Below are 10,452 nucleotides of genomic sequence, written 5' to 3'. Positions count from 1 at the left end.
AGATGAGGTATTTGGCCAGAAGGAGGTGCTTTTTCTTGGGGTCCAATTCAGGGGAGATCAATCAAGACACAGTTAATACAGAAAGGTGAGGGCTTAACAAATCAGGGTTTTAATAAACACAGAGTTCTGAACTTCAAGGTTCCGTGCAGTAGAGCTGGGCCCCTGGCCAGATAGGGGGGCAACGGTGGGCTTTGAGTTGCCTCCCATCTCGCCAGAAAAATCTCCGTTTTTCTCTCTTTGATGCTTCTTCTTTCACAAAGCATTTTCCCCAATGTGATCTCACTTGCTCCCCTCTGACTAAGCTGAGATGCAGCTGCGTCGGTCCTCCTTGTAAAGATGAGGACACAGTCTCAGAGAGGCTGAGCCCCTCTCCCAAGGTAACACAGCTCACCGCAGCCGAACAAGAAAGATTTCAAACCCTGGACCCGGAACAGAATGCCAACCCCCTTTCAAAGGAATGGAAGATGAGATACAATCAAAGGCATGTTTCTGCTCAGGCCCTGCCCTGGCCTCTCCTTGAAGAGCCCAGAGGTGGGACAGGATGCTGCCCCAGGGCCCATGGCCAAGGGCACACTGGGGGGAAGTGACCTCGCTGCCTGTTTGTCCTGGAGCTCCATCTCCTCTTTCCTCGGCAGCTTTGCTGAAGCCTCAGCCGGGGGGCCTGGAGGACAGGGCGGATGGCAGGAGGGTGGGACTCTGCCCTCACCTTGTGGGAGCTGAGCCTCGCGCCTCCTGTCAGCTGCCCTTCACCGCTCCCCACTTCAGCCTCCAAGGCAGAGACCACGTGGGTGAGTTGCCATGGAAACTGCGGAGTTCTTTTTGAGAGCAGTACTGGGTGTAATCTGAGATGGCTGGGGGAAGGGTGCTGGGGCCGGGATACATAGGTGGGGCAACTCCACCTGTTTGGCTACCGTCCCCCTAGCTCACCTCTTTCCACCAGAAACCATCTATTTCAAGGCCTCGCTGCCCTTCTTTCCCAAAAGAGACCCTCCTCCTGTCGTCGTCATGCCCTGTATCCCACGCCTGTTGGTGATTACGGGCTACTGCCCCCCGCAGACCCTGTCCGGATTCCCCAGAGAAGGAGCGATTATCCCTGTTATACAACAGAGAGTGGCAAAAAACCAAGAGAGATGATTTTTACCATCCGGGGGTCAGGATGTTACCGCAGGGATTATCTGGATTATAGGGTGTGTGGGGGGTAAGGAGGGGGAACCTCGGGGACATGGTGCTCCAGAGATGGGAAACCGGACCCCACCCCTCTTCTCCCCACCATGGTTCAACAGCAAGAGTTCAGGCAGGCTGACCTAGGAAACAGGAAAGCTCCAAGTCTGACCGGGGGTTGAGAGCTGGGTTTGCATTGGGCTCGGTCAGAATTTCCCCGTAGCCACAGCCAGACCCTTGCTGTCCCCCTGCTCTTGCCTGATTTAGGCTCTGTGTTTGGTCTTGTGTGCTGTCACTCTTGCTATGTCCCCCACCTCCGCCCCCACCCCAACTGAGAGAAGAGGAGATGAGAATTTTGCTTGTCCACTTTGCTGTGTGACCTGGGGTAAATTGCCTAGCTTTGCTGAGCCTCAACTGCTTCTTCCGTGAAACAGGGATAAGAAAATAACTGCCTCATAGGGTCGTTGGGGATTGAAAGAGACGATACATTCAAAGTGCTTAGCGTAGCGCCTGGTATCAACAAAAACAGAAATATGATTACTATTATTATCTACCCTTCCACACCCAGAACGAGCTCCATCTCCTCCAGGAAGCCTTCCTTTCTCTAAGGAGGGAGGAACTAGGGATTAGGAGCAGCCACCATGCCAGGCACTTCCTGTGCACTTTTTCATTGCGTTCTTGCAACAGCCCTGGCAGGGAGGTGCTCTTCTTATTATCCCCACTCCACAGAAGTGGACTCTGAAGTGCAGTGAGTGTCTTGCTCAAGTTCATTGGCTAATAAGAAACGGAGTCAAGATTCAAGTTCACCCTGTCCGGTTTCAAAGCCTTGCACTTTGTTTTTTACCACAATGTGCACCTCATCTGTGGAACAATCCTCCCCCAGCCACTTTCCTTCTAATTGAAAGCAGTTTATTATTGCTTCTGATTTCTTTCTTGCCTTTCTCACCTGGCCTACCTGCACCAGGGCAGAGAGTAAGGAGGTAAGCGGAACCAGGGAGGGTCAGGACTCTGACAGTCCCTGCTGCATTGGGAGCTTAGGCAGGAAGGAGCTGGAAGCAGGTGGCCTGGCATAGGAGATCTCCAGATAGGGAGCCAGCGCCAGTGCTGGTAGGGGTTGTCTAGACTCGGAAACAAACTCTCCCCAACTCATTCTGATTTTCTGCTCAGCTCTGACCTTGGTCTCTGGTCCCCAGTCTTCCAGACCAGGGCTGGTGAGGGCTTGCTCTGTAGATGACCTTGACCTGGCTTTGTCAGTCTGGGGACTTTAAGTGTCTCCTTCAGGTGAAGAGGAGACAGAGAGGTTGGGGGAGGTGGAGGAGAAGGGGCGGAGGAAGGAGAGACGGGAGGGAGGGAATGGAGGGGGGAGGGAAGGACACCAGGGAGGGGAGGGGAGGGAGGTGGGAGGGGAGACTGCCAAGTGTGATTCTGAGCTCTGAGGGAGAAGAAAGGATGAGAAAGCAAGAAATACGCTTCAAGGGCAGGATGAAAGGGGGAGGGAACTGAGGTCGGTGGGAGAATGAGAGAAAGGAGGAGACCAAGAAAGTGAATGAGGGAGAGCGAGCAGGGGAGAGGAAATGGCAGGGTGGGAGAGGCTGAGGGAGAGAGAACGAGGAACAAAGACAGGGCTGAGCAGCTGCCTCGTCCTCCCTCCTGCCAAGCGAAGGCCTTAGAGGGCCGCAAAGACTGAATGAGCCGGGAGCCAGCCATGACTCAGTCTCCGTGGCTCCTGCCCGCCAAATCTTGCCTGGCTCAGCAGTTTCCACGGGGAAGGGGGCACGTCCTCCACCACACACCCCCTTCTCTGGTACAGCATCTTCTCTGAGGCCCCATGAAACCCCCACCTCCCAGGTCTTGTTGGCTGGTGCCTGCCCTCAGAGTTCTCCCAGGTGCGCTGTCCTGGACAACCTTTCTAGAACCTTCCAAAGAGGTGGAAACCAGCCACTGTGCTGGGAGGCTGGGGTAGGGTGGGAGCGGGTGTATATATAGCCCAAGGAAATCCCCTTTCTTTCACTGCTGAAGCCTGGTACCTTTCTAAGGAGGCAGGGCCCAGGAATGGCTCCACCTTAATAAAAGTGTATTGAGAGCTTAGCAGGAACTAAGCAGGTTGTACTTTATCCCACTCAATCCTCACAGCACCCTTGAGAGGTCTGTACTATTATCTGTTTCCATTTTCCAGAAGGGCAATGAGAGCTAAGGAGGCCCAGCTCATGTAGCTAACAAGAGGAGGAGGAGGAGTCTTGGCATCTAACTGGTGGGGACAGAGGTCATGGCCCTGCTGGGGCCTGGAGAGGACTGGTAGGGGATTGGTAGCTCTGAGGGCCCACGGAGAAGCTAATGTCTGTGATGGTTTGGGCAGGTCTCAGAAGTGTTTGTGCCTCAGTTTCCCCATCCAACATTACTGTTGGCTGTAGGAATGTGCGGGATGAGAAGCTGACCAGAGGAGCCAGGACGCAGAGCCAGTGAGGCACTCCTTGAGGGTGATATCCATCTGTAGGGACGAAGACCTAGGTGCCTGGAAAGAACTGTGTAAATAGCGTTCCTCTCTTACCAGCCTCACGGGCATCTCCAGGGAAGGCCAGATGGGTGCTCATAAGGCCCTGCTTTCATGGGGCTCCCATGAACCTCTTTCTAAAATGCTTTCACATTTGGGTAAACACACACACACACCCCATTTCTATCTTCACAGCCACCTTCCATGGCACATAAGGTTCACTGGCTTTATTTTACCTGGCTGGAGGAAGCTAAGGTGACACAGTTGGCAGCAGGGACAGAGGACATCATCTGGATGCATGGGCGGTAACATGGAGCTTCTGCCCTCAAGGTACCTTGTGGCTCTCAGGGAAGTAGCAGGCACTCGGCACCCACTCCGTACCCAGGCCTCAGTCCACCCCCACCCCCACAATACCCAGGGGGCGTCCTGCAGATGCTGTGGATGCCGATCCCTCCCTTGGCACCACCTGGCAGCCTCTTCATGCCCTCGCCAGCCTGAGTGAGGAGCTGTGCCTGCTTCTTGCCTGCCCCAGGGCCCTGGTGGATTCTCCCATGCCCTTCAGTCAGGCGCCACGTTAGACAAGGACTTCCCCTCCCCCTCTCGTCCCCCCCCCCCCCACGGTCGTCCCTTTCCCCAGGGACCAGGGGATGCAGCAGCTTTGGTAGCCTGTGGTTGCCATGGTGGCCCTCACTTGGGTTTGGGTGGCAGCAGTAGGAGGGGGATGTCAGGGAGGGTGTGTGTGTGCATGCGTGTTTCCATTTTCCGCCCCAGGTGAGGGGGGCTCAAGGAGTGGGATCCCATCGTTCTAGGGTGGGGTCAACTCCCCCCAGCTCAGTCCCAGAGGCAGGAAAGATTGTAAGACAGACAGAAGGACACTGGACTGAAGCAAGATGCCCCAGAAGGAAAACTGGAGGGGGAGGGTGGAGATGGGCTTCAGCACAGTTGTCAAAGGAAGCAGGCCCGGATGTGGGGTGGGAGCTGCAGGAAGGAGGGAGCCAGGCGGCAGAGCCAGCCCAGTGAAGGCTCCAGAGCCACCGAGGGGGGACCCGGGAAGGGGTGGGCCCCTTATTTCTGCCATCCCCCCTCCCCAGGTCTCCCGCTGCGCTTCCCCAGCGGAGAGAAGGCCCCTCTGCTCCTCCAACATGATCTGTAATTTCCGGCAGACATTTGAGGTCCCTGACATCTGCATAATGTGGGCCAGTCTCTTAGCAACGGGGAACAGCTGTCTGGCATTTCCAAGATTAAACTGTAACTATACACGGTCCTTGCCAGGGGGAGGGGGAGGGGAAGGGGGTAAACACTGCCTCCTGGCATTTTCAAACTCATTTAGCTTTTATTCATTTCCTGCCTCCAGTAAAGAGGCCAGGGATTCGGGCTGGGCCAGGCTGTTACTGCCCCTGCCTCGCGGCTGCTGAGATGGCAGATTGCTCTTCACCCAGATCTGTTGGCTCGCAGGAAGGGAGAGGGAGAGTGGACAGTGCTGGCCCTTCTTGTTTTTTATTGTATTTATTTTTTTTCTAGGTGCGGTGGACCTGGCGCGCACCTCACAAGTGTGGCTCAGGAAGAAGGGCTGTGTGGTCTGAGGTTCAAGCCCCCAGGCAGCTCTAGCCTGGTTTGATTCCATCTAGCTCCATTGCTAATAGCTGTGTGACCTTGGGCCAGACCCCTTCACCTGTCTCACCTCCATGTCCCCATCTGTAAGAGGGGATAATTCTATCGCCCCGAGGGGTGCTGTGAAGATAAAGTAAGCACTCAGGTAATAGAACCAGGATTAATAATCCTCTGTTCCTCCGATCCCCCTCGGGCCCAGTCGTGTGTGTCAGCAACCTGGGGCTCTGCCATTGGGACAAAGGCAGGCACAGTCCAATGCTCTGCGAGCCACCCCCTTGAACTTGGGTTCCCTGGAGACCCAAGCGATGGCACTTTTGCCCCAGGGGAGTTCAGTAGCGCTCAGCAGTCCCCAGCAGGGCCCTCTCTGCTGTCTGGCCTAGACCTTGGCCCGCTCAGGCCCAGGCAGCCCTGCGTCCCATCCCATGCTCCTGCCATTTGGCTGGAGCTCCGGAACTCGTGAATGCGGTGTTTTGGTTTTGCAGCAAGAAAGGGGGGGGGGGAGAGCGGGTGTGGGGAGGGCCAGGGCGACAGGATGGGAGAGGGAGAGCGAGGAGGAGGGAAAAACCCTCTGGCCGCCGAGCTGGCCAGTTCCAGGAATGCGTGCTCGGACACAGTGCCAAAGCAGTGACCCAGGCGAGGCAGCCAGGCCGGGCTCGAGGGCAAGAGCCCGCCTCCTCCCGCAGCAGCCTCTTTGCTGACTCACCGCTGCTCCAGCTGGCAGAAGCCCTTCCCGGGCACGGCTGTTGCTAGGATTCCTGGGAGATGACTGATTGCTGCTCCTTGAGCTTGGTGAAAACATGTTTGTAGACGGCACACAAACACACACATAGACTCCTGTGGGCTTGCACGCCTAGCCTGGCTACCTGCACATGCGTGCGTGCGTGCGTGCGCCCAAACGCGTGCACGCACACCCGGCACGGCAGCATGCTTCCCGCTCCCAGGGCCAGTGCCCGCACACGCGGGTGTGGACCGGCGCCGACCCCGAGGGGGGCGGAGCCGCGCCGGGTCTGCGCAGGCCGAGGACGTCAGGGTGCGGGGAAGCTGCCAGTGTCTGGGCCTGCTTTAATCCGAAGGCACTTTCAGGTTGCCTTGAAACATTCTTGGCCTCCGTCCCTCCTCCCCTCCCTTGGTTTCTCGGTTTCCTTCATTCTGCTGTAATGATCTAATCTTCCCTTCTCCCTCTGCCTGCCAGGTTTTTGATGTCTGGTGTTCCAGGCACTCAGCTGGAAGCTGGACTCCTCTAGAGCTGGATTCCTGGCGTGGACCTGCTGCCCTGAGGGGGCTTCTAGGGAGCCTCAGTGCCTCTGTTCCCCTGGCGAGAGGGGGCTGCCGTGAGGACTCCTGGATGGAAGTGCTGGGCCCTTCTCCGGGCTCTGTGCTGGTGGGATTCAGGAAATGTCTGTCGCCCCTGCATCCGGGGCCCAGAGCCTTGGCTGGGGTGGGCCCCAGTGCTCAGTGTTCAGCATGCAGCCCCGGACGCCTGGCCTTTGGTGACCAGCACGATGTGTGACCTTGTGCACACTGGGCCCTGGCTGCCTTGGTTTCCCCACCCACTGGGCTGCAGTTGGACTCCTTGCTGAGTCTGCCAGGGTTTTACTGCGACACGGCTTGGCAAGAGCTTGGGCACCGGGCGAGGTTGTTTGTCACGGGTTCTTGAGGAGGCGGAGGGGCAGGTGGCCCCATGCCAGTGCGGAGCCCACACTCCTCTCGCCAGCTCTGCCGGGCTCAGGCTCAAGTGTGGCTGCTTTAAACGCACCCACCCCAGGGGCCGGTCCCATGAGCGCTCTCTGCTGTGATTCAGTGGCGGTTGCTAAGGAAGGCCCAGTACCCGGCCCCTGGGGAGACGCTGCGGCCAGCCTGGCTTCAGCAGACTCGGCAAGGCTTGTACCAGCTCCGAGGAAAATACCCGTCCGTGCTCAGGGTCCTCAGTCCTAAAATGAAGACAAGGCCGGCTCCATGGTTCCTGCTGGTTTTGACACACAGTGGTATGGGGTGGGGGTGGAGATTTAGAGAGTAGAGCAAATGACAAAAATAAAAATGAGCTGCACAAAGAGACAACTCTTTGTGTGGATGTCAACAGCCTCATGTAAGATCCTAACTGCAGGAACTCTCTAGAATGCCTATTTTGTATACTGCCACAAGAGCCCTGCAAAGAGTCAACAATCCCAAGGCATGAGAACGTGCAGCAGCTTCGTGTTCTGCACACACCAGCCTCCCTGCTTGGGACGCATCGGTCTGCTGCCCAGCACTCCAGCTCCATCCATGCCCCCGACCCCAGCCACAGGACAAAGCCGCACGGACGGCTGTTCCCCTGTCCTCATTTTCACCTGTAGGTGGCTAGACCTTCTGCATGAGTTGCCTGCTGGTCAGGTTTGGGGATTACAAGGTAAATCAGTAAAAAAAGGAAGCCCAGGGCGATGGTCTCTGGGTCCCAGCACTGCGTCTGAGTGGAAGCAGGCTTGCCGGAATCCTGCTGGCCAGCCTGCGAGCGGAGAATCGGCGGGGCGAGGCATCTCGATGCAGCTTTTCCTCCATGCCAGGCACCCCCCTCAATTTGTTACATTTATCCATCCATCTCATCTTCACAACAGCCCCGTGGGGGTGGCAGGGTCATCGTCCCCGTTTCCGAGCTGGGGAAGCCGAGGGGGCGGTGCTGTTAGAGGTATCTAGGAAGTCTCAGGGCCAGGATTCCAGCCACAGCAATTTGTCTCCAGAGCCCAGCCCTTAGCCACCTCCCTTCATTGTCTCCACGGATTGTTATGCTCCAGGCTGGCCCAGGTGACACCACGAGTCACCACCTTCCCCACTATTACCACAGTCAGAAGACTTGTGTCCCTGCCGAGGGCTCGACTGTGACGAGCGCCCGTGGGAACAGGGTGTTTCCTGGGGTCTCCCTGATATCACCTGGCTCTGTGAAGTTTCCAGCAGGTGATTCATTTGTATTTGTGCATTGATGAATAAAGGAAAGACACCGGATGATTTGTGCTAAGGAACTTCGGCGTGAGATGCACCCACCGTCTCCCTGATACCGTCAGGGAGACAAGCCATCACCCAGACCAAACCCACAACATCCTGTGTGAGCCCACTCCTCCCTCGGCGGTCCCACTCCCTTCTGCCAACGCCCGTGAAAGCTATACCCGCACCCCCGGCTTTTCTTATGTCCCTGTCCGTGCTCTCCTCTCCTTTTCCATCCCCTACATGGAGCTGTGCACCTCCTCACTGAACTACTGCATTTTCTCTGCCCCTTGACCCCTTTTGATTTTCCTCTCTGGGGAAGAGCCTGACGGAGCCGTCCGAGGGGCCGTTGGCGAGAGAAGGGCTCGGCGGCGGAGCTGGGGAGGCTGGGCTCCCAGCGCCACCTCATTTGGCCTCTCTCCCCTGGGACCCAGCTAGCGCCAGATGGGCCAGAACCGTACCTGGACCTCTGGGTGCTGTAGGGTGAGCCCTCCTCCGTCCTCAGTTGGGGTGGGCCTGAGGAGAGTCCTTCCACTGCCAAGCCCAGGGTCTCCTGTGCGTGGAGCCGGTGTTCAGTGCCTGCTGGTTTCTGGGCTCAGGTTAGGCTGGGAATGACCAGTGTGAATCTCCTAGTCCTGCCTGACCTTGAACCAACTTTGCTGGTGAGGGGCTGGGTCTGTGCCGTCTGGAGCTGATGAGATGCCTCCTGGGTCAGCGAGCATGGTGGGTCTACTCAGCCCACTGACGGTGTCTGTGGATGGGGCTAGGGCTTGCCCAGGGCAGGGCCCCAGGAAGGCTGAGCGGAGCTCCTGCAGAGGGGCATGGTAAGGGGGTGGGGCCCCTCTGGTCCCACCCTGTGGCATGCTGGGATGAAAAAGCAAGGCTCAGCAGACAGGCCAGGAATTGTTCTTCCACCTTATTTCCTGCCATGGATGGAGACCTTCGCTGTCCCTAAGCTTGTAGACCATGGCATTGGCCTTCACAGGGGTGCTTCTGCTGGCCTTGAGGCTGGGGGGAGAGAGCCACTGCTAGGGGGAGAGGCCTCCTTCCTTTGCTTCCCAGTCCTCAGGGTCTGTACGGGAAAAGCCTCAGCCCTTATCCTGCTGGCTACACAGCGACACCTGGTGGGCCTTGGGTGTGGTCACAAGAAGATGCCAGAAGCCCCTTGCAGGCCAAAGCCTTGGTTCCAGCATCCCACGGGGCATGTGAGCCAGGCGACCAAGCTGCTGGGCTGCTGTCCCAGTCCAGTCCCCTAGGGGGCTAAACCCCATGACTATCCCCAGCCCAAAGTCCTGGGTACTGGGGACCACTGGAGACAAGGAGATGGACCTCGGAAGGATTCAATGCCCCGTCACACAAGGACTTTGGGGGGCCCGGCTAGGTCGTGAGACCACGATGCTTGGTCACTAGGGTTGGATGAGGTTTGGCTGGATGAGAAGGGTCGAGGGCCTGGGATGGGCCCTCAACTCCAGTGCCCTGGGATGATTGGGTATAGAGCAGATTTTGCTATTCTCCTAAGGGCTGAGTCAGGATCCGTGCCAGGCTCTGACCTGGGCTTACACACCCTACCCGGACACGCTGGGTGAACTGATTCTGCACAATTCCCCCGACGGCACCACCCACACGGGGACCCGAACCTCTGTGTTTTGAGAACCAGAGAATGAACAGGAAGGGTTTTGAGCAGCCTTGTCTCCCACTTCTCATTTCTCACAACATGACTTAGGCAAGGTCACCCAGCTGAACGGCAAACAGCCTTGGAGGGCACACAGGGACAGTCACTTCCAGGGACTGTGTGAAGGGGGGGACCCGAGTTCATTCCACGGTGTCTAGATGCTGAGCTGAAAGGCCATGGGCGTCCTTGCTGCAGATTCTCACAGGTGATGGTATGCAGTATTTTCCTTATCCCTTTCCTCAGTTTCTCAGCGTGGAGGGCTGCTGGATTTGGACTGTGGGGCTGGGATTCAGTTTTACGGTATTACTGTGGGACCTTGGTTCCCTAACTGTGCCTCAGTTTCCTCATCTGTGGCTACAACACCGCCTACTTCACGGGGTGGCTATGAGGATTCGGTGAGCTAAGGCATGGCAAGGGCTTTGAACAGTACCTGGCACAGGGTGACAGCTGGGAACTGCTGGCTGAGAATGATTTCCCTGCCCCTACAGGAAGGAGCACACGCGGCCTTCCTAGGGGGTGGAGGGGAGTGCGTCGTGGTGAGCTCAGGCTATCCTAACAAAAC

The 10,452-nt window shown here is 57.3% G+C and overlaps 1 long non-coding RNA gene across 1 annotated transcript; it reads left to right on the top strand.

The window, feature by feature from the left end:
• The first annotated feature begins 540 nt into the window (after positions 1–540).
• Positions 541–8,292, top strand: LOC123862465 (uncharacterized). Its single transcript, XR_006795229.3, has 4 exons — positions 541–788; positions 3,848–3,982; positions 5,174–5,408; positions 6,456–8,292. It is a non-coding gene; the product is annotated as an uncharacterized LOC123862465 (long non-coding RNA).
• Positions 8,293–10,452: the final 2,160 nt, after the last annotated feature.

This window comes from Mirounga angustirostris, unplaced genomic scaffold (assembly GCF_029215605.1).
Source record: "Mirounga angustirostris isolate CCGP_5_RB_7025 unplaced genomic scaffold, mMirAng1.0.hap1 SCAF_9, whole genome shotgun sequence".
Classification (NCBI taxonomy): Eukaryota; Metazoa; Chordata; class Mammalia; order Carnivora; family Phocidae; genus Mirounga; species Mirounga angustirostris.
The sequence above is the reverse complement of the archived record's forward strand: the minus strand, read 5'-3'. Positions and strand labels throughout refer to the sequence as shown.